We start from the raw sequence: 19614 nt of genomic DNA, 5'->3' as shown, positions 1-19614 counted from the left end.
GCTGATTTGTTCCCAACCACCTCAGTTTCAGTAACCTTCCAACACATCTGAAGGGCCATTTACTGTGACTGGAGGCAGTATTCACCTCAGCCTCCTACAAACACACAGACTATTGTTGTACAGCTTCTGAGCTGGGCCATTTCTGACCTCCAACTATTCTTGGGTCTTGACCAGGTTAACCCAGGATAGCTGTTTTTCACAAATCTCAGAAGCTAAGCAGGGTTGGCCTGGCTAGTACTTGGATGGGAGATCACCCAGGACATCTAGGGTTGGTAGACAATGACAAGCCATCCCTGCTCCTTGCCTTGGAACTTATAATTCAGCTGCAATTTGATGGCAACAAACAAACACCTATGCTTGTGGTTTCCTTTTGGGGGGTTCAGCAACTTGTGCTGGCAGTGAAGAGGAGATGGATATACCCAAGCTATACCACAGGGTCCTCATACCTTAGGGACCGTCTCTCCCCATAGGACCCGACTCAGCCTCTGCGATCTGCAGAGGCAAATCTGCTGGTGGTCCCCGGCCCCTCAATGATGCAGCTGGCCTCTACCCAGGCCAGGGCCTTCACTGCCCTGGCCCCTGCCTGGTGGAACACTCTCCATCCAGCCATCAAAGCCCTGTGGGACCTTGGACAGTTCCACGGGGCCCGTAAAATGGAGCTGTTCCACTAGGTTTTTTGTTGTTGTTGGGGGACGGTTGCTGATTGCCTCCCACACCATTTCCCCCACATACCATCATCACTGGGTTTTTTTTTCTGTTTCTGTGTTGAGGCTGTATTTAAATTAAGTTTGTTTTAGTTATTAGGTTGTGGTTTTAATTGGTTTATCTTTTATCTTCTGTACGCCGCCCAGAGCCCTTAGGGGTGGGCGCTATAGCAAGTTGAACCAACAAACAAACAAAATAACTTTGGATTAGCAGCCAAAGAAAAGGGGGGAAAGGGGGGGGGAATCCAGACCCAACCTGAAAAACAAGCTCAGTCTTGTGGTTATTTGGGGTATACTTTGTGATATTTTACATGCGTTTTTAGATATGAAAATATATTTTCTATTGAGATTTTTTTCTGCATAGTTTTCTATTGATAAGTGTTAAGCACAGTGCAATAAAATGTATATTTAATATATTTTCAGAGGCATCTACCAGACTTCTAACCTCTTTGGGTTACGGAATGTTGGGGATCACATCCTCCATCTTTGCCTATCACTCAACACCTGAGCAGAGCTCGTGCGAATCCTTTGGCCATTGCCACAGCAGAAGCGGACCACGGCTGGGTGGGAAGAGACTGCAATGGTTGCCCCAGTAGGGCTGACTGAGACAAAAAAAATGGGGGAAAGGGAGCAATATCCCATCCTGCCTGCTACCAGTCAGTCAGCTGTTCACCCACCAAAGTGATGCTCCTGTCCAGGAGCTCGAGAAAATAATCTTCCCCATTTCCGTATATGTGTAGGTAAGTTAAGTTTCAACTGACTTATGGTGACTCCAGCAAGGGGCTTTAAAGGAAGTGAGAAGCAGAGTCAGTTTGCCATTGCTTTCCTCTGTAGAGCCTTCTTCAGAGGTCTCCCTTCCAAGTACTGACCCTGTTTAGCTTCTGAGATCTGAGTAGATCGGGCCATGCCATGCCTCCTTCCCTGTTATCCCTTTAGATCAGGGGTCAGCAACCTTTACCACCCAAAGAGCCATTTGGACCCGTTTTTTATGGCCCCAAAATCTACTGAGCCGGAGAGGCGGCTCCGCACAGAGCCGCCTCCAGTTTGGCCTCTCCACTCACCTTTCCTGGAGGCACATGCCCATGCTACCCTCCGACCTCCAGGCCACGCGGAGTCGCAGTATAAGGCTGAAAGAGCCACATGTGGCTCCGGAGCCACGGGTTGCAGACCCCTGCTTTAGATCTTCTTAAAAGCAGCATGGCAAGCCACGTGTGCCGGTTCCCAAATCCTCAGAAGATTCCTTCTTCTCAGTTCCCAAATCCTCAGAAGATTCCTTCTTCTCAGTTCCCAAATCCTCAGAAGATTCCTTCTTCTCAGTTCCCAAATCCTCAGAAGATTCCTTCTTCTCAGTTCCCAAATCCTCAGAAGATTCCTTCTTCTCAGTTCCCAAATCCTCAGAAGATTCCTTCTTCTCAGTCCCCAAATCCTCAGAAGATTCCTTCTTCTCAGGAGGGTTTAGCCATCGTTTCTGTTTCTATCACTAGGCCAACCCAACTGGTAGCTGAACAAGGAAGTTCATATGAGAATCCAGGCAGCCCTTCAAGGACAGGCACTGGCTTGCTGAACTATTGGAGGAAGCACATCGTTAAGGAGGAATATCTTCTTCGGCTTCTTTGGTGGGGGCAGCGGCAGTGAGGGAGAAGTGGGGGAGGGGCTGCTACTGCCACATCGCTCAGCCCGAGCTCCCAAGGGCATCTTGTGGGCCACTGCGAGCAGCAGAGTGCTGGACTAGATGGACTCTGGTCTGATCCAGCAAGGCTGTTTCTTATGTTCTTGTGTTCTTATGGCTTATGGACAGGTACAAGACTTCTCTTGAGCTGGGGATTTGGTAGCAACAAAGAAAGTCCAGGGGAACTCTCCACCAAACAGGGAATGGTGAGATCACGGTGACCCTGACATGCAACTTGGCTGAACTAAGTTACCGCAGAGTAGGATATTGCTAGTTTTTTGTTAGAGGTATCATTTTTTAGACGGATTCAGATCAGCTATGCTTCCTAAGACAGCTTACGAGCCAGCTGCTAAAGTCATTCTGCCTTTTTGATTATTATTTTTTACTGAACTGATGCAGTTCTCAATCAGTGTAGATTAAAGGACTGGGAAACTGGAATTATGAGCACCAGCGTGCTTTCATTTTCAAGGCAAGTGGCCCGGGTAAAGATAAAAGGCAATACTGAAAAGGATTAATTAGCGTCCACCAGAGAGGAATGCAAAAGAGGAAACATTGATCATTAATATTCAGTTATGTTCAAATGTAACTTCCCTTCTACCCTGTTTGTGTGGAGTTGTATCTCCACAAATGTCTAAGGTTTACCTTTGGAGGTAATTTTTTGGAAAGGATATGAATATTCATAAGCGGCACTCAAGAATAATAAGGCTTGGATTCTACTAGAGATTGTGTTCATATGCCATATAACAGTGGTGGTGAACCTTTGGCATTCCAGATGTTATGGACTACAATTCCCAATTGGCCATGCTGGCAGGGGCTGATGGGAATTGTAGTCCATAACATCTGGAGTGCCAAAGGTTCACCACCACGGCCATATAAGCAATACCACTGGTATTGTGTAAACACCACATGAGCACATGCACAAACATGAGGGGGACCTGCAAAGACATGCAAGGGGGGAAATCTCCTTTCCCCTCCCCCACTATTTCCCCTTTCTCATCCCTGAAAGCCCAAATAGTCTCTCCCCATTTCCTGCTTCCTTCACTCCTTCCTATTCACCAGCCAGCCTATCTAACTTCAGGAATTTTCATTGCTTTGCAACAGCTACTGAGGGCATTCATTCCTTAAAGATACAGGCACTACTGCTATCATTTTGGAGGTTTTTAAACCTCCCACTGAAAATGCTCAGTGTATTTTATTTTTAGATTTCCCTGCAAGCCGGGGGGCTTTTTTCAGGACTGTATAAAAAATATTTGTCTGTTCATGGCTCCAAAGTCTGGATTTAAATATTCACAGATTTGGCCATGTTGAAAATTATAAATATTAATACAGTGATATAACAGAACAAAATAGAACATAATCCTTAAATCCTGGACTTTGGAAGCTGAAAAGAAACAGATGTATGTATATACATTTTTAAATAAGATGTTTGAAATTTCTCTATTAAATAAAACGGAAATGATTTTAGAAGAACTTACCAGTTCTTATGGATCTATAGACAAAATATATGGGCTATTAATGGAACACTTTAGAATTAATGGAATACTTTAGAATTAATGGAATTAATTGGAAACAAAAATTAGTTTACATAAACAAATGGAGAAAAGATTTGCAAAAATATATCCCAAATGATTTTTAGCTTCTTCTGGCATCTTCAGAGGATCTGATAGTAGGAAAGCAAGTGGAGTATATATACCTTTGTTCCCTTAGATTGTTTACTGTCTGTAGTTATCCTGTGTTTGTGTGGAGCTGATTAGTCACTGTCTTGACTCTAGTGTTTTTCAACACTGGTAGCCAAGTTTTGTTCATTTTCATGGTCTCTCCCTTTCTGTTGAAATTTGTCTGCTTGTTTGTCTGGTAGCATCCACTGCAAAGAACGTGGGCTCTACATCATTCATCTTGTCCCCTTTTCATGGGCTAGCTCTGTGTTCAAATGCTTCTGAGAATTGTTGGCAAAGTTCAAAGTGGGGATGAATGGAGATGGTTGTGGTGGGTTTTCCAGCCTGTGTGGTGGTGGTCTGGTAGATCTTGTTCCTAACGTTTTACCTGCATCTGTGGCTGGCATCTTCAGAGGTGTATCAGAGAAAAGTCTGCTTACACACTGTGTCCAGTGAGAAGGGGGAAAAATGGAGATGGCTTTGCGTCATCTTTAATCACCAGATAAAAACCAAACTGTGAATATCATATTGAACAACTATTCTCATAAAGGATGCAGCTAATGAAATTCACAGTGTCTTCAGTGAACAGAAAAGAAGGTGAAACACGTAGAACGAACTGAAGTTCTTCGAAGCAGATTGTTCACCAAGGCCAAAGCATGCTTGAAGTTGGTTGCTGTGGAACCACCCACTCATAAATGGAAGTATGAATGAATGAATGATGAATAAATTAATGAATGAATCCTTTGGCACATTGGAGGCACTCTTGTGCAGCACCTGTTCATCTTAATGAGGGTTATATGAGAGAGATTTCTGATGGGTCGTGCCACATGCTGTCTGAACAACGTTGCTTAAACAACCCAAAATTGTATTCCTTCATTGCTGTAATTGTACATAGAATTCCCAGCCTTCAATAATGATACGCCTCTGGTTGGTTGTTGAAAGCTGGACAGCATTCTGCCACTCCTGTCTGCAGACTGGTTCCTTGAAACTCTGACTCGGGCTGGATTGCCTGACCTCGCTTGGATCCTTGACTGTCTCTTAACAGGCCTGCTTGGACTCTGTTTCTCAGGACTCAGAGTAAGACCGCTCTGTCCCCCTCTTGCTTCTGTGCCTGCTATTAGCTGGAACCTGACTCTCTGGGACCTTGGCAGGCCAGGACAATACCATACGGATGACTCGTGCATTCTCTTCTTAAGACTTCCATGTTCTGTTCAGTGACAGGAAGGGGTTCAACATTTGTCTTCCCATTTTACGGCAACCACTTTGAATGAAGGCCAAAAATCATGGGAACGGGCTTAGCAGACACTCAAGCATTCAGCTTTTTGCTACTTACACATCACATCTGAGAGTCGGAAGCCAGATAACTAACTACTGTCTGCATGCTTTCCAGACTTTAGTTGTTCTCCCCAGCAGACAGGCTGGGACTGATTGATTGAGCTGGGTGCTTCACAAAAGCTGTGCCTCAGGAGTTCAAAACAAAGTGCAGGGGCTTTTCTTATAGTCCTTCGGGGGAGGGCGGTTTATAAACCCAATAATAATAATAATAATAATAATAATAATAATAATAATAATAATAATAATAATAATAATAATAGTCTCGTCACAAAGGCACCTGGTGGGCCACTGCGAGTAGCAGAGTGCTGGACTAGATGGACTCTGGTCTGATCCAGCAGGCTAGTTCTTTTGTTCTTAAGTTTGGTTGTTACCTCTCCCATTACCATTCACTAAGGATGGAGGGGTGTGTCCTAAGTACATCACCTGCGCCTTTAAAAAAATCAGATTCTAGTGCTGGTGAGCTGGCATGAAATTTTCAATACAGCTAATGAGCGAGGCAAATTCTGCTCAATCCAATGATGTTTGGTCAAGGATCGCACAGATGAATCATCATTCTTTACCCCCCCCCTTTTCCTCCCCTACCCCTTCGTAGGTGGACAATGACTAATCTGAGAGAGAGAGAGAGAGAGAGAGAGAGAGAGAGAGAGAGAGGAGGGAAGCTCTTCTAAGCATGTTGATTTCAGTTTTATCTTCTCTTTCCAGTTGAAGCTAATTATTGCTCTCCGTTACTCATTCATTAAGTTCAACTCACAAGAACGAGATTTTACCTATGAATAAATGCATTTCAGCTGAGGAGAAGGAAGTCCTCTGGTCTCTTCACATAGGACCAGTGGCGTAGCGCCAATGGGACAGTGGGGCGCGATGCCCCGGGCGCCGCCGAGGCAAGGGTGTGACTGGGCCGTGGTTGGGCCGTAGAGGGGGCGTTCCGGGGTGAGGTGGGGTGGGCAGTGCCACGGCAGGGGCGCAGGTGCATGTGTGCCCTGGGCGCAGTTCCCCCCTCCTCTGCCCTTCATAGGACTGCCAACTTAAGAAACCACTGGGGATTAGAGAATATTTCCTGGGGAGGGCCGGGTTTGCACAGGAGATGGGCCTTAGTGCGGTACAACGTTGTACCCTTCAAAGCAGCCATTTTCTCCAGGGGAAGTGATCTCTGTTATCAGTTGTAATAATGGGAAATCTTCAGACCCCACTTGGCACATGCTACATTTTGCGAGGCAAGAGATATACGCATGAGTGAAAATTTCCCAAAGGCTTGCATGTCGTTCTCACACCTCACTTCCTCCCACTTTCAGTATCATTTCTCTCGCTTCAAAACAAAGGGGACAGACCCAGAACTCAAGGCCGGGGGCAGGAACGTCTCACCGCTTCTCCCAGTGGAAATGGAGAGGTTGAGCATGAAATCCCTGCGGCTTTTTCAAACAGCCTGCCATCCTTCTTGACCCTTGCTCCTTTCACAAAACATTTCCCCCAAAACTGTTGTGGTTGGCGGGTGGGGAGAGGCACCCACAAAGCCCACCTGCAGAGATGTGCTCTTTCAGAAAGTCTGGGGAGCGGTTGTTGCTCCATGTTACAGCATCGACTTTGCAACGCTGAAGGTCCCAAGTTCAAGCCCTGTCGTCTCCGATCAAAAGAAATACCAGGCAGTGAGCGATGTGAAAGAGCTCAACCTGGAACCCTGTAGAGAGGCTGTTGCCAGTCTGATGGGCCAAGAGTTGGTATAAGGAAGCTGTATGTGGCCATAGCTCCGTGTTTCCCAACCTTTTCGAGGTCAGGGTACCCTTGACCTCACTCTTCATATCTCACGGTACCCCTGCCACCACCCTCCACCTTCCCCTCCCATTGCCCCTGCTTGCCACACCCCCACCTTCCCCTCCCAGGGTGAAGGGAAGCACTGGGGGGAGGGGGTGGCTGCTGACCTTGTGGCAGGCCCTGCCCCATGGGCCAGCTCCATGTCCTTGCTGGCGCCGGTGGGAGACACCACAAAAATGAGGGGGGAGGGGCAGTAGTGTTGCCGCGGTACCCCTGGGACATGCTCATGGCACCCCAGGGTACCACGGTACCCTGGTTGAGAATGGCTGCCATAACTCTTTGCACGTGTCTGGTTTCTATGGGTCAAGCATGCTTTCTTCTGCCTCTCAGCTTTGCTATCTGAAATGTAGTCCCCCCCCAATAAACATTCAACTTTATCTCTCATCGTTGAGTCTACCACTTCTCCCCATAGCTAGAAATCTGCCAACATTACTGAGCTTCGTAAGGCTTGTGATTATGCAAGGAGTCCCACGTAAGTCTAGACATTCCAGGCAGGTCTGTATTTTTCTTTCAAATAATGTAATAAACGGTTACAACTCTGCACGAACAGCGAAGAAAAAGCTTGTCTTGAACATTGGACTGTCTCAAAATGTCAAGGGGGAGGAATTCTAAAGTAAAAACTGGAGGGAATGATTCAGCAGAAAACTTTAAGTTATTTGCGGGGGGGTGGGGGGGTGCTTTCGGCTGCTTTTCAGGAAACTGAAATGAAAAATGTATTGTTGAAGGCTTTCACGGCCGGAATCACTGGGGTGCTGTGTGTTTTCCGGGCTGTATGGCCGTGTTCTAGCAGCATTCCCTCCTGACGTTTCGCCTGCATCTGTGGCTGGCATCTTCAGAGGATCCTCTGAAGATGCCAGCCACAGATACAGGCGAAACGTCAGGAGAGAATGCTGCTAGAACATGGCCATACAGCCCGGAAACCACACAGCACCCCACTGAAATGAAAAAGCCGCCCAGTATATCGAGAAGATTATCAAGATTCCTCTGGATAAGGCAAACAGCCAGATCATCGTTCGTCTAGCTTTATTGTATCACATGAAAATAAAGCACACCCCAAGGCAAATATAAGTACATTTGTGCTGCAAGCAGGGTTGGAAGTGTAAAAATCTCCTCTGACGAGGGCTCTGAAAATTACAGGCAGAAAGATTGATCCGGCATCTTATTCCGCAATGAGATATCCCAGTGCCATGGAGAAAATACATGAATTGTAAATAAGAAGATGCAAATGGATTTTATTTTTAAGGGCTACAAGGAATCATCAATTGATTAACTGCAGGGAGTGTGTTTTAACAATGATGCAAATTTTAAAGGAAGAGCCCGAAAGGCACACTTGCTCAACAGTGATGTCATTTCAATGCTGGCACCCTTTTGTGATTTGAAATGGACGCATTATTATGGTTGTTCTAAGCCAGTGATGGCAAACCTTTTTTGAGACGGAGTGCCCCAATTGCAACCCAAAACCCACTTATTTATCGCAAAGTGCCAACCCGGCAATTTAACCTGAATACTGAGGTTTTCGTTTAGAAAAAACGGTGGGCTCCAAGGCATGCGTTACTCGGGAGTAAGCTTGGTGGTAGTCAGCGGCTTTGCTTTGAAGCAACCATGCAACTCTTCCAACGGGTGAATCACTACCCTAGGAGGGTTTACTCAGAAGCAAGCCCCATTGCCAGCAACTGAGCTTACTCCCAGATAAAGGATCACACTTTAGTTCTTCGCATGAAAATCAGTGGGGTTTAACAGCGCTTAACAGGGTTACCTACACTGCTTCCCCAAAACTAGGTCTTAGGTTTAATGCAAATAATCAAGTCCAGGCTAGATGTGGGGGGAGGGGGGCGGAGCGACTCTGTTTGCACATGCCCACAGAGAGTGCTCTGCGTGCCACCTCTGGCACCCGTGCCATAGGTTCACCACCACTGTTCTAAGCAAAGGCGACAAAGCTACTCTGAGAGAAAGTTTTTCCTTCTAACAATGAGTGGTTGCTTTGGCTGGTTGTTCCAACCTGTTCTTCCACAGCTATAGGTTTGGGTGACACATATGTTGATTCCAAACTAAATGGACAGATTAATCAGTCTTGCAGTAATAAAGCAGGGGGGTTGTGAGGCTGCAGAGTGCAGCTTATTATGGTTTGCTAGACACATTCTAGTCATTGTCTGATAACTGGTAGAGTACAATGGTACCATCAAGGTTGAGTTCCTGTCGTGCGTGCTAAAAAATTAGAACATGGAGTATGTGCTGCTCATGCAAACATGGAGGAGTTTCATTACAAGAGACAATGGAATCCCTGTTTGTAAAACAGTGGGTATCACTTCTAATCCTGTGACCAAGCAGTGACTGCAAGATAATTCATTCCCAAACAGCCTCATGCCAAAGTTTACTCAGAAGAAGAGAAGAAGCATTTGGATTTATACCCTGCTTTTCTCAACTGCAAGGAGTCTCAAAGTGGCATGCAAACTCCTTCCCTTCCTTTCCTCTCCCCACAACAGACCACTGGTGAGGTGAGTGGGACTGAGAGTTTGAAGAGAACTGTGACTAGCCCAAGGTCACCCAGCGTACTTCGTGTGGAGTCATACCATGCAGACTCTCATGCTGACTCTTGATGCTGAGCCAAGGGAGAGAGAATCAAGACACTGCAACAGAAAAAGTCCACTTTGGGGTAGCTGCCCACCATGACCCATCCATCTAACACAGTGATGGCGAACCTTTTTGAGACCGAGTGCCCAAATTGCAACCCCAAACCCACTTATTTATTGCAAAGTGCCAACATGGCAATTTAACCTGAACACTGAGGTTTTAGTTTAGAAAAAACAGTTGGCTCCGAGGCGTGCGTTACTCAGGAGTAAGCTTGGTGGTAGTCGGTGGCTTTGCTTTGAAGCAACCGTGCATTTGTTCCAATGGGTGAATCATGACCCTAGGACAGTTTACTCAGAAGCAAGCCCCATTGCCAGCAACCGAGCTTACTCCCAGGTAAAGGATTGAGCTTTTGTTCTTTGCATGAAAATCAGTGGGGTTTAACAGTGCTTAACAGGGTTACCTACACTGCTTCCCCAAAATTTGGTCTTAGGTTTAATGCTAATAATTGAGCCGGGCAGCCCAGGCCAGCTTAGATGTGGGGGGGAGCACTCTATTTGCGTGTGCCCACAGAGAGGGCTCTGAGTGCCACCTCTGGCACCCGTGCCAAAGGTTCGCCACCACTGATCTAACATATTAGAGCTGGAGGAAAAACGACTCTGACCTGATTTGTAGCGGTGTGCCTCTGCGAAGAATTCTTCAAAGCAGGGTAGCAAGGAGAAATAAAATCCTCTTTTCCATCACAGCCTTCTCAGAAGCTCTCTGTGTGGGGAACAGGAAAGAAGGGGCAACATGAACAGAGAGCTTTTTCCACCAGGGCTGGTGCGTCAGGCGACATGTCGATGGGGGCGAAGCACGCGCCTCTGAGCACACCATCCGAACAAAGAAAATCTTCCGCCGATCATCTGTGCACATAGAAACGCACCTGGAAATGTTGCTAATGTTCACTGACGCCTGTAATGAGCTGTTTAGTATGTGCTGCTCATGCAAACAGGAAATTTGTTCCAGTCATTTCGCTTATTGTAATGCACGTCTGGGAGTGCAGGAATTTGTTTCTGACTGCAAGAAGCAGGCAAACGGGATGCATCTTTCTAAACACGAGGAAGAACTTCCTGACTGTCAGGGATGTTCGACAGTGGAGTTCACTGCCTCAGAGAGCGGTGGAGTCTCCGTCTTTGGAGGTTTTTAAATAGAGGCTGGATGGCCATCTGTCAGGAATGCTTTGATTGTGTGTTCCTGCATGGCAGAGGGTTGGACTGGATGGCCACTGTGGTCTCTTTCAACTGTATGATACTATGATTCTGTTTTTAGGTCTGATCAGCCATATGCAGCTTGATGCTTATTTTAATGGGCTTTTCGCCACGGGAGTCTGTTTGATGTGTATGGGCGAGAGGAGATCTAGCATTCCCAGGGTAACCAACCAAAATCTAATCCACAGATGACCTTGGATGGCTAACTAATGAAATTACTTCTACCTTTGAACTAAGTTTCATGGTTTGGGCTATTTTTCCAGCAGCATCATAATGCCTGGAACTGGATCCTATCTTTCCATTTCCTGGAAACTTAATTCCGGCTGGGACAAATAAAATTGTATGGAACCTTAAAACCCGTGCATCCACATGGCCCGTGCTTGTTTTGGAATATTCGAATGGCTCTGATGCACTTGCTGATTTTTGTTTTTACATTGTGATATTCTTGGACTAAAAGCTCTGCATGAATAGAACACTCAAAAGAAAAGCAGAGTTGCCACCCTCCAGGTGGGGCCTGGAGATCTCCCAGAATTACACCTGACCTCCAGATTACAGGGATCGGTTGCTCTGGAGAAACTGGCAGTCCAATTAGATCAGGGGTAGGGAACCTGCGGCTCTCCAGATGTTCAGGAACTACAATTCCCATCAGCCTCTGTCAGCATGGCCAATTGGCCATGCTGGTAGGGGCTGATGGGGATTGTAGTTCCTGAACATCTGGAGAGCCGCAGGTTCCCTACCCCAGGATTAGATGGACTTTATAGTCTTTAATTTTACTGAGGATTCTTGGATTCCCAAAGCCCATCCTCTTTAGACTCAGCCCACGAATCTCCAGGAATTTAACAACCTGGAGTTAGCAAGCCTAACACTTTTGCAGCCATAAACCCATGCGGTTTTTATCCTGAGCTCCTTGATGGGAGAGTATTTGTTGATATGCCACCTCCAGATCTAGAAACCAGGGACTTAAAATTCATACCCCACACACCTCTTTTTTGGACAGTGCAATTTTTTAGGGGGGGGGGATCCCTCTCTGGAGGTGGCATGTGCTTCCACCAACCCCCCAGGTTCATACCCTGACAGAGGGGCAAATCTACCAGCACCTGGCTGCCGCAGGGCCCTGAGATGGCCAGCTGCAGCCCCCAGTTCTCTATCAGCGCTTCTGCACTGTCCCGAACATGCGGGGGCATGACAAGGACATTTTTGGGAATGGAGCTGACCTTAGTTGGCTTCTACCGCCTGTTTAACCCCTTGTGTCGGTGGGCCCAGCCTTGGAGATACGCTGCGTTTTCTGTGGCATATCTCTGCTCTTCCTACGGGGGAGTTCCAGGTAAAAAAAAAAATTCACTTTACTTGTTAAAAAAAATATCTCTGTAGGCCAAAGTCACCCAGTAAGTTTCATGGCAAGCAGGAATTTGAGTCCAGGTTAAGAACATAAGAACATAAGAACAAGCCAGCTGGATCAGACCAAAGTCCATCTAGTCCAGCTCTCTGCTACTCGCAGTGGCCCACCAGGTGCCTTTGGGAGCTCACATGTAGGATCCCTTGGTCTCAGTCCAAGACCATAACCATTGCTCGACACTATCCCTGTGGACTGAGCGTTGTAAGATCATGATCGGAGAGGTAAATTGTTGGCTGCTTTTCAAGTGGCATTGAGCCCAGTTTTGCAACTGAGAAAACAAAACACCATTAAAAGATGGCAAGCCCCCCCCCAAAGCATCTCACAAATTGCTGCTTGCTACAAATGTGTCAAAATTTTCTGTCCTGTAGGAGGCAGACCATATACCAGTACCGTTTCATTCTCCTAGCTATTTTTCATCACTTTAAAAAAAAAATCATGAGAATCACAGCTCAGGGCATTACTTGGCATGTGCAAAGCTCTCAAGCCTGTCACCAGCACCTCATTTAAAAGAGGCAGTAACTTTTGAAAAGGCCCACTCTTGACACCTGGGATGCTCAGTAGGTGATACAGGGCTAGTTGGATCAGTGACATGCTTCCCTATAAGGCAGCTCCTTATTATTTGCTATTTCTGCTCTTGGTGATATTTGTGCAGTCCACACCAGCCCCCTGGCCTTTCCGCCTTGGACTGTCTGTGCCAGTCCTAAGGGGGCTTGGGCTAGAGAGGAATTTTCAAGTCCAGAGCCTCCGTGGGCAATGATTTCCTCATCCTACAGCAGGGGTCTGCAACCTGTGGCTCTCCAGATGTTCATGGACTACAAATCCAATCAGCCAGTTGGCCATGCTGGCAGGGGCTGATGGGATTTGTAGTCCATGAACATCTGGAGAGCCACAGGTTGCTGACCCCTGTCCTACAGCAAATGGCCAGAGTTTGACAACTGGTCTAGGTAGGTATTCAAGAAAAGGCACAAGAATACCATATGATGACTCACTTTGCAAGGGACATAACACCTTTCAAACAAGGTCTATGCCTTTCCTGCATGCACAGCTTACCACAAATTTTCCCAGCGACCAAACCTTAAATCTTGGAAAAGTTTTCTGTGAAATCATTCTGCATACCTTCCCAAATCTGTTTTGGGTTCCCCCACCCTTGGCTCTTCAGTTACATTTATTCCACACACTACTACTGAAAACGTATTATTCCTGATGGTGGTGGGATGTCCTCCATGACCCAGAAGAACAACTCTTCTTTTTTCTCTTCTACGTCGGCACTCCAGCAGTAGTACTGCACAGTTACATCTTGAAGCAGCAATTCAAAAACGTCTCAACCCCCATATCTATTGTTGAGAACTGCCAACTCAAAATGGAACCCAAAATAACTCCTGGAGCAGGTGCCATTATCTGAAGATGCAGAAACACACAGCCCAGCCCCACCCAGAAAGAACCACATTTTTCATCCAAATCTGATCTGCAGTAATGCACAATTGTTATTGCAGCAGACCCCAATTACTGGCAGTCATTACTCCTGGTAGTCTTTTCAAGCACCCCACAGTCTTGTTGTTCTATTGCTGATGCAATCACCCTCACCCTCGCTCTCTGTTCTAATGTTACCTCAGAAGTTTGATAAGAAATTGACTAATCTAATTGACCATGCTAGTTTAAGAACATAAGAACATAAGAACTAGCCTGCTGGATCAGACCAGAGTCCATCTAGTCTAGCACTCTGCTACTTGCAGTGGCCCACCAGGTGCCTTTGGGAGCTCACGTGCAGGGTGTGAAAGCAATGGCCTTCTGCTGCTGCTGCTGCTTCTGAGCACCTGGTCTAATAAGGCATTTGCAATCTGAAATCAAGTAGGATCAAGATTGGTAGCCATAGATCGACTTCTCCTCCAAAAATCTGTCCAAGCCCTTTTTAAAGCTATCCAGGTTAGTGGCCATCGCCACCTCCTGTGGCAGCATATTCCAAACACCAATCACACGTTGTGTGAAGAAGTGTTTCCTTTTATTAGTCCTAATTCTTCCCCCCAGCATTTTCAATGAATGCCCCCTGATTCTAGTATTGTGAGAAAGAGAGAAAAATTTCTCTCTGTCAACATTTTCTACCTCATGCATAATTTTATAGACTTCAATCATATCCCCCCTCAGACGTCTCCTCTCCAAACTAAAGAGTCCCAAACGCTGCAGCCTCTCCTCATAAGGAAGGTGCTCCAATCCTTCAATCATCCTCGTTGCCCTTCTCTGCACTTTTTCTATCTCTTCGATATCCTTTTTGAGATGTGGCGACCAGAACTGAACACAGTACTCCAAGTGCGGTCGCACCATGGCTTTATATAAGGGCATGACAATCCTTGCAGTTTTATTATCAACTCCTTTCCTAATTATCTCCAGCATAGAGTTTGCCTTTTTCACAGCTGCCATGCATTGAGTTGACATTCCCATGGAACTAAGATGCCCAAATTCTTTTCCTGGTCTGTGACTGATAGCACTGACCCTTCTAGTGTGTATGTGAAGTTTGGAATTTTTTTTTAGTTTGTATCTCTGCCTGAACCTTACTATCCAAGTTCTATGTGAAATTGACAAAGCTGATCCAATCCACCCTGCTTCTTTGTATCTCTGCCTCAATGTTACATCACTAGTTTGAAATGACAAAAGGATTTGGTTTTTTTTAAATTTTCTTTTGAAAACAGAGGACAAGGGGGAGGAGAAAATGGCTGAAGGGGAGGATGGGGGACTCTACACAGGGCATGGACAAGAGCCAGGTGTTTGGTGGGGTGGAGAAATAAAGACCATTTCAACCTGATTGCAAGGGATCAAGGGAAGCTGGCTTGGAAACTGATCGAACAAAAGCACTCTGGGAAACTAGAGAGGAGAAATGTTTCTGGGACCAAATGGAGGAATAAACATGCAGCATTATAAGAGAACATACAGCATTTGGCGGTAAAATACGTTGCAAACAATTTGTGTGGAAAAGCTAGACAACCTGCAAAAATCTTCGAGAAAATAAAAGACTCCTGACTATGCCGCTCCTGCTCTTTGAAGAGAGGACAAACAGTCCAGGTAAAGCTGGGCAGGACATTAGGGACTGTCAAAGAGAAAAGGGCATGGCATTAAAAAATGCACAGCAGCCTGTCAAGAGTTGGGCTCACATACCTTTTGCTAGCAGCTAATTCAGACCTCCACTACATGAGTTACAATATCACTTGGCCAACAACGTTTCCTTGCCCAAGATTGGTTCTGAGCTATTTTACAGCCCTTTCCCCGCCTTTTTTCGGACGATCCCAGAACTATTCTGGCTCATCTCTCAACAACCAAAGACTTGATATTCCTGAATTTTCCTCAGTTTTCATTGTATCTAAATAAACAGACATTTCACAGAAGCAGTCCAATCCTTTCTAAAGCCTTCCCCCTTTAGTTATACAATAACAATTCTTTTTGATGGGGTGTTGTGGGGTTTCCAAGCTGTATGGCCGTGTTACAGTAGCATTTTCTCCTGACATTTTGCCTACATCTGTGGCTGGCATCTTCAGAGGATCATTCTTTTTTTATTTAGAAGCACCTTCTTTTCCAGGAACTTGAAATTATTGGCAAGATTAATTGAACCTTTACAGTGGTCTGGTGCATTTGGGAAGTGTTTGCTTCTAATTCTACATAGAAAAGTGCTTACTAGTCAGTAAACTATCCGATAGTTCACAATGCTAGCCTGGAAATATATGTAAATTAAAACCATCAGCACATACTAAGGGCCCATAATAGCCTACATTATAATTTTTATGACTAAGATAAATTGCAAAGATCACTTCAAATAGCACCTGGGTATAGAATCTTCAATAAGAGATTGATATATTGTCTCAGTATGTCCCAGTTTCTTTAAGGGAAGATATTTGTCTGCTACAGCAATGTTTCATTGTATCTTAGTCAAAAGATACCAATTGTAAATCCGGAGCAAGTAGTATAAGGTAAAGATACAGTAAAGATTATAATAAGCATTATTTCTAGCCTGGGTGTTCAGACGTTTTAGTTTTGATGGCTTGGCCAAAATGCATCTGGTTAGGTCAAAAATTGGCTAGTTATATCCAATTTATGTTACGTACGTGCAAGGGAATATTTGTAAGGTAAGCTATTATGGCCCCTTAACATGTGCTGATAGTTTTAATTTGTAATAAATAAGCAAGCAGGTAAACAAATAAATAAACGAATAGATTCTATACCTTTGCAATTTGTAATCAATGGCTTTTCATTTGTATTTTCTTGACCTTCGAATGCTTAATTCCACTGTTACAGGACTACGTTTCGTTCCCCTCCTTTGTGCAGCTCACAATGTTAACACCTTCATTTCAGCATTGGAAGGTAATGTATTTTTAGCTGCAGGACCAGAGGGAAGGCCAAATCGAATAGAATAGGTTTGTCAGGCAAAAAAAAAGGCCTAGAAAAACCACTGACCCGCGAATCCTTTTCAGTCCCAGTGAAAAATTAACATCTTTGCCCAAATGAGTGAGGCTTACATTCAGCAGTGACAAGCGAGCAGGTGAGAAACAATGCTTTACAGAAAAGGTGAGGACCAGGACAGAATCCACCCGAGTACACTAAAACTTTCATCCACTGAGTCGGTTTAGACCAGATTCGGGCAGCCTCGGAAATCAAGCCTAACTGGAGTCGCATTCTCTGGTTTGGGCCTTTTTTGCACACACGGTTTATTCCAGATTTAATACGTGAGGTCGTCACTGTTTCTGGCTTTTTTTCGCACACACTTGAGCAGTAATGTGTGCCGACCCCCAATCTGTACCTCATTTCAGCCTTTGTCCCACATTTTTCCTGTCGCTCGATAATTGTGCAACTTTCTTGTATAAAACGGATTCCCCCCACAATCTGGTGCCTAGGTGCAAAACACAACTGGAGCAAGCGACTGCGAGGGGTCACGCCCACCATGTGATGCGATTTTCTGCAACCAATCAGGATGTGATTGAGCTTGCCAGTTGGACCCTGGACGGCACAACAGCCAATCGGAATCGTCGTTTGCACCGCATTCAAGGGCGATGCAAAAAAACGAGTTGCGAAACAACCAGAAGATCCGTAACAACCTGGTGATGTGTGAATGCTATCGAGCGGCGAAACAGCAACAAAAAGGTCAGGATGTCGATGCGGATTGCTTTAATTCTAGAACAAACCGTGTGTGCGAAAAAGGCCTTGGAGATTCTGGAAATCGAGGGTAGTGAGCCTCTGGAGGGCCGGATTTGGGGAGGGGGGGAGCTCAGCAGGGCTGTGGTGGCATCGAGTCCTTCCTCCGAAGCTTACAGGAACTGACCTATGTAGTCTGGTGCTCAGTTATATTATAATGCCCAGATAAGCTTGCCAGCACCTACTGGAAAGATACCTAGAGATATGGGAGTGGAGCCCAGGCTGGGTGGGGTTTGGGGAGTGGAGGAATCTCGGGCCACCCTCCAAAGCATCATAAGGTTGCCAACCTCCAGGCGGGGGCTGGGGGTCTCCCAGAATTACAACTGATCTCCAGCCTACAGAGATCGTCTCTTTGGGGGTGTGGGGGTGTGTGGGGTGGCTGCTTTAAGAGATGGATTCTATAACATTATACCCTGCTAAGGTCCCTCCTATCCCAAACCTTGCCTTCCTTGCCTATCCCAAACCTTGCCCTCCACCCCCAAATCTCTGTGGATTTTCCAACCCAAAATTGGCAGTCCCAATCCTGATAGTTCTTTGTCCGTGGCTTGCACTATTGATGTCTATTGGAGAAGGTATTTGGATTCTTAACCTGCCACGCATCTTCTAATGGTAACAGTTCCATATATGTAAAGACATTTTCAGGGGATCTCCCTCAACTGGTCTTCTTAGATCTATCTTTTTTTTTTTCGGCGGGGGGGGGGGGGTCCATTGTCCCATTCATATCTCCAAAAATCATGACATCTCTTGCAACAGTCGGTACGAGTGTCGCATGTCTCATCCAACATGTTGTTTTATTTATTTCAGAATTTTGATCTGTTTTATTTTTGTTTCTTTGTTTCGTTTATTTAAATGAAGGTGTTCAAATGGGTTGGCTATTGTGGTTTTCCTGGGCTGTGTGGCTGTGGTCTGGTAGTTTTTGCTCCTAATGTTTCGCCCGCATCTGGCGTCTTAAGAGGCATGTCACATTGTGTTTCTCTCCGCGTCACAGTGTGGAGTGATTGTGTGATGAAGTATATGTTTTGTCCACCTCTTAGGTGTGTGTGTGGAGGGGGTGGTGGTGGTGGTTAGGTGCATTTGTATGTGTCAGGGTGGAATTCATTCACCACAAAGAGAAACCCATCTTACAGTGACATGCCTCTGAAGGTGCCAGCCATAGATGGGGGTGAAACATGAGGAGCAAAAATTACCAAACCGCGGCCACACAGCCTGGAAACCCACAGCAGCCGGTTGATTCCATAAAAGGCAGGCTGTGAAAGGCTTCAACAATACATTCAAATCAGTTGTTTTGGGAATTTCTGTAAGAAGTGGAGAAAAAAGCAGCATAGAAATCAACTTGTGCGAACAGATACATACCACCTTTAAACAGCTTTGATTGATTGTGGGAGGCAATTTAATAGACGTGCGAAACAGGCTACCAATGAACCTGGGAATTAAAACTTCGGATGTATTTCTGCGTCAGGGGAACGAAGAAGAAAATACCAAGGGAGACCTTTCCTTCTAACATAACCTTTGTTATTAAAATTCAAAAATCCAACATTTCTTTCACTCTCTTTAAAAGGCATTTTAGTGATAACGTGAAGATGTTTTTCAAGTCTAATTGTGCAATTCATGAATCGCTTGAAAGGCGAATGGTTCATCAGCTAAAGAGTCTTTTAATTAGTAGACAGATGTACTTAAAACACACACACACACACACACACATAGACATGTTAGGCATAAAGCGTGAGGGAGTGTCTTTATACGTGCCAGAAAGGAAATTATGAGATCAAGCCTGGGTTTTTTTTCACTAACAAATCACAAGGGAGTCCCATGAGCTAGCCACACATTTCAATTACAGCATAAACTCTTCCTATACAGCAGATTTTATCTGACCTTGTTACTCAAAACGATAAACAGCACAGCTTGTTCTAGACTCCTCGCTTCGCTCAAGCGCCGGTGTCAAACTGTTCATGAACTTGAGATCGCCCGGCTTCCTGATCACGCGTGTGGGGGTGGGGGGGAAGGGGCCCACGCGATAGCAGGCAGCCTTGTGATATTTGGACACACAAGACTTTTG

General features: G+C 45.5%; 1 protein-coding gene across 1 annotated transcript in view; it reads right to left on the bottom strand.

Moving 5' to 3' along the window:
- Nucleotides 1-19614, bottom strand: part of RAB27B (RAB27B, member RAS oncogene family) — a 133058-nt gene that overhangs the window by 53838 nt on the left and 59606 nt on the right. The window contains exon 3 of the mRNA XM_048503865.1: nt 10405-10502. The gene's annotated coding sequence lies outside the window, so the exon portion shown is untranslated. The remainder of the gene's footprint in view (nt 1-10404; nt 10503-19614) is intronic.

Source organism: Sphaerodactylus townsendi, linkage group LG07 (assembly GCF_021028975.2).
Source record: "Sphaerodactylus townsendi isolate TG3544 linkage group LG07, MPM_Stown_v2.3, whole genome shotgun sequence".
NCBI lineage: Eukaryota > Metazoa > Chordata > Lepidosauria > Squamata > Sphaerodactylidae > Sphaerodactylus > Sphaerodactylus townsendi.
The sequence above is the reverse complement of the archived record's forward strand: the minus strand, read 5'-3'. Positions and strand labels throughout refer to the sequence as shown.